The sequence below is a fragment of the Perna viridis genome, chromosome 4 (genome assembly GCF_037379345.1).
Source record: "Perna viridis isolate PV_CMFRI_1.1 ecotype Kerala chromosome 4, ASM3737934v1, whole genome shotgun sequence".
NCBI classification, from domain to species: domain Eukaryota; kingdom Metazoa; phylum Mollusca; class Bivalvia; order Mytilida; family Mytilidae; genus Perna; species Perna viridis.
This window is the reverse complement of record NC_142448.1, coordinates 4751657-4756832: the sequence shown is the minus strand read 5'-3', so window position 1 is coordinate 4756832 and position 5176 is coordinate 4751657.

Here is a 5176-nt window from a genome sequence, read left to right as displayed (position 1 = left end):
CCTAATGCGAGTATTTATACCAAAAATCCCTTATATCAATGTCGGCGTTTATTAAAGCAAGAAAATTTTCGTGTAATAACGCGAAATATCCTATATTTCTCATTGAAAAAAGCAAAACTAACAAGACGTTACGCACGCTGTAGCGGCTATGTTAAAAAAACACACCTATCTTAATTATAAATGACTATTGTAAACAATTAAACTGTGAATATATGAAAGACGCGTCTCAGAGGAAGTGAGATGTACATTGAAATTGTTCCCGACTCTCAACTCTTTCACGGATTCCCCCATAAAGCAGGTTAAACGAAATGAATTGCAACGTTAGAATAACGATTTGCCCTGGACTTGACTTTTTATGAGCAACTCGGCGGGTGTTTCTAGAAAAGCAGAGGACGCTTACCCTACCGGTGCACCTGGTCCATGCTCCCAGTTTTTAGTGGAGTCCGAGTTGCTCATTTGCTCTTGTTGATTTGTGTGTATGTTTTAGTGACTTTGTGTTCTTTGTTGTGTATATCTGTTTTGCATGTCTGGTCTTTGTCCCTGGATTGCATTCTTTTGATTACAGCTATAATCTTGGTTCCCTTGATTACTCTTTAGCTAATTGCATACCGTATGAATCAGGACGAATTCTTAGTTCTGAATATTTGTAACAAATGGTCCTTTATAATCAATTAAACTTGCCAAAAAACCATGAAAACGTCATAATTCCACCTGTCAGCTTTAAAAAACTGTAGGTCTAAAAAAAAAAAAACTAAAATAGTGAATTGTGCTACTGCATAGCGAAGGAAATTTGTCAAACTTTGGGTGGAAGAATAACGTCATATGTCCTTTTTGAGATGATTATCGAAATTGCATTTATTATTAGATTATTTAATTTTTTTCGCGGGAGTTTCTCATGCTTATCTCGTCGAGCGGCTTTGCTACTCGCGGGAGTTTCTCATGCTTATCTCGTCGAGTGGCTTTTCTACTCGCGGGAGTTTCTCATGCTTATCTCGTCGAGCGGCTTTGCTACTCGCGGGAGTTTCTCATGCTTATCTCGTCGAGTGGCTTTTCTACTCGCGGGAGTTTCTCATGCTTATCTCGTCGAGCGGCTTTGCTGCGTAGGAAAAAAAAATATTAATCTGTTTATAGCTGTTTTGCTGAATTGTAAGGTATTAGTTGTCTTTTATTTGAAAAAAATCGGCATGACAGTCGCGTTTGATATTTGTGGAATAATTTTGGGATTTATTCATTCTAATCGGGTAAGTTACTGTATTGAATCATTTTCCATTGTAGACTAGAAAATATTGCCACAAATTAGCCATTATTTCATACGCAGTAAACAAACAGACGGTTATTTGGGTCGTCAAATATTCCAACGTAGTTCTTTAATCAATTGGCAATTTCTTCTATGAAATCATGAAACTTTGTAATAGTACATGCACTTGTGAACACGCATATTTCCTTTTTCATGATTTTTGCAGTTTTAAGCGGATAAAATTCGACCAAAACAAATGTCTAGTGATTGTCCAATTTTCATTGTTTGAACGTTTCGAACGTTTTCTGTCGATCGAAGAATGGAGGAAATATGTATGTTCTCCTTTAGATAACCAGAACCGGAAACTTAAACTCGTCTCTGCAATTAATTACTAGTATGGAACAAGTACACGAAAAAGACAATGAAATAGAATGAAAGCAGAGAATGAAGCAAAAAAAAAAAAAAAAAAAGGAAAGACAAAAAACTGAAGTACAAAAAGAATCATCAATGAGCCGCTTTCTAAAAGGTGTAGATTAAAGCTCGATTTTCTGATGAATAGACAACTCTTTCCATCGCGGTACTATATGATGCTGTAAGTACATGTAACATAATATCATCGATCAAAATGCACATTTTTATTTCAAGTTATAATTGCAATGTTCCCTCTCTAAACAGACAGAGAGTGCAAATACGTTGCGGTTGATACATGTACGCGTACAAGTAAAGTTAATATTTCAAATATCGAAGAAATCTGAACTCAGACGGTATACACAAGAACAAAGACTTCCAATTGTAGAGACTCAGTGGCGGATCCAGAAGAAGCTGATCCTATCCAAAGATTTTGTAAAAGGTCCATTTGCTCATTTCAACCAAAGTTTAAATGCACAAAAAAAAGCGCCCGGAACTTGCGGAACCTTCCACTAAATACGCCACACGTGTACATGTATTAACACATTTGAAACTTGTAATAGCTGTGGCTACGTAACATTGTAAAAGCTGTAAAACATTGATTTTGTTTTTTTTTTTCAAGAAAGTATGATGAATGAAACTATCAATTTGAACCCCACGTAAACAGCCGCGCGGTCCTCGAGATCGATGCAATCCCCTGTTTGTCTTTTGGACGGGGTATGTTTAGTGTACTAGCTGTAAGTTAAGAGTTCATTAATATTCATATTCAGGGTTACATTACACGCCATGCAATTGCAAACGTCATGAAACACCGATTATCAGTTAAATTATTCTTTTTGATTTTCTAAGTTTTGAATTACTTAAAATATACCAATAATTATTGTTTGTTTCGCTATACCGAGCACATATTTCAAACAGTGAGCACACATCTATATATTTTGATTACATACGCAGCTTCATACGCCGCATTAAGTTTCCTTGCAGTCATATGGTGGTGTAAGCTTGTGCTTGCACTTACTTACATTGGGAGACATCTATTTAAAACTAGCTCTTGTATTATTTATCCACTTCGCACAAATAATGAAGTAACACATGGTAAATATATTGTATATTATCTCGTTGAAATAATTTTGTTATGAAAGGAATCGAAAACAAAAGTGACTAGATATAATTCTTACCCACAGCGTAACAGAATATTTCCCAAGCTTGCCTATCGTCACAGGAGCATTTTAAATCAGTTTCTACGGCCCTATGATTTTTTACGATTTTTAAAATTTTTAATTGAGTGGCGGCCATCTTGAAATGACGGCCATTTATAAATTTCAACACGGCTAATGGGAAGCCGTTTGTGGTGTCCTACTTCAAACCAAGTATGAACATTCTACGATTTGTTTTGATTTTTGGACGAATTATATAAAAGTTTGGATTGGACAGTAGCCATTTTAAAATTTGAAAACCTTTGTGCACAACTACATTTGGTGGTCTATTTTTGTGCCAAGTTTGGTTATAATCCATTTAGCCGTCTGGGAGGAGATGCGCGGACAAACGGAAGTAAAAAAAAGAAGTTTAAAGCAAAATATAAAAAAAATATGTTTCCCAACTTCGTTAAGGAAACATAATAAAATCCGTGGTAACAAGGACGATGGTACTTCTTCAAAATAAACTAAAACGTTAAACAACATGAAGACACACCAACATCTCCTGCCTGTGGACAGGGGTATGTCTGCGGAGGGGAATTCGTTTTATAAGGCATGATCCACCCCTTTTAATGTAAAAGGATGGACAAGAAGTATGAGGTTACAACTGTACGTTGCGGATAGTAATAATGATCGAAATGATTCAGTATGATGCAGAAATGGACCGGGATGTACAAAATGAAAGGGGAACTAAATACCGGAATATGAATGGCGAAAAATATGTAAAACAAATCAGAAGAGTCAATAGTGGAAGAATTCAAATACTTTAAAATCTACGTGCATGACTTGGACATGTATATAGGAAACAAATACAATCAACATTGTATATACACAACGTAGCAAACGGAATAAAATAACTTACTTTAAAAAAAAATGAAGATAAGGAAAACAAGACGTAACACAAAAAAAAAACTAAAGCACTAGCAGAATGAACTCGCATAAATTCGGAACCGACATCGGCTGCTCTCGAGGGTGTCCTGCTCCACCATTTGCGACCGACATGAGCTGCTCTCGAGGGTGTCATGCTCCACCATTTGCGACCGACATCGGCTGCTCTCGAGGGTGTCCTGCTCCACCATTTGCGACCGACATCGGCTGCTCTAGAGGGTGTCCTGCTCTGCCGTTGGCACCCTTCACATTGCTAGTGAGTATAATCTGATAAGAGACACGTACGGGGCGCCGAATGGGACTTGATCTTTTTGTAATCAAAACAAGTGTAGACACAGACTGGTATCGCCCGAGGGGCAATTAATGATGCAGACTGGTATTCCTCGACAGGCAAGTATGGACGCAGATTGGTATTGCCCGGATAGCAAATTTGAACATACATACGTTGTCTTGATCGTGCTTGCATTGTCTAGAAAACTCCTGCATTTATTGATATCAATACTTGAATTATGCACATGTTGAAAAATATTCGTTAAAACATTTATTAAACATCTGAATGGGGAACAAATTACACAATGACTTGCCATAACCTTAAAACAAGTCACATACATGTACACATTACAATGCTTCTTCCTTGAAGGTGTATTTGCATGAATGTGTTGAACTAGCTATGTCATGTTAAGGATTGACCATTTCACTTTTTGAAGGTTAGCTTGGTAAAATTCTGGACTCTTAGTTTTTTTTATAGATTAACAGAAACCTACAGTGTGGTATATGTCAGTTACATGGATGGTCCTTATTTTAAAATGGTAGGGGCCATTAACTAGAAATTAAATAGGCGCATTCCTTTAGTGGTTAGTAAAATCATATCAAAATTCCATAACAATTGATCAACCACAATTATAAAGTAATCGCACGAAAACCAAGTGAATACGGACGACGACACAGACTCTGCCGACGATGACGCCGCTGTCAGCACTATACTAGTATACGACCGTAATGTTTTGCGTTGACACTATTATATTAAATATATACATACATAGGCAAATTCGGGGTTTTGGCATGCTCCATTTTCAATTCCCTAAAAAGCCTGTCAATGACTCTTCCTTAGAACCAGTTTAGTAGTGTGTGATTTGCTAAGAATTTACATCTATAAGGTCTTTGTTTTTACATTGGTCCTGATTAAACAGTTATCAAACAAAAGAGAATAAAACTGTAAAATGGAAAAAAATTCCCACCTATTGTCATGAACTCATAAGAAAACATTCGAAATTCTTATGAAACAAAATTACAATACCGGTATATGAAGGACATTAAGGCTAAATCCATCGATACTGGCTTACAGATAACACTTCAAATTCAATATTTCAACTATATTTTGTATCAAACAATTTTAATCAACTTCTAAATAGTTATATACCTTGTAACTTGCAAAATGTTTCCCTGG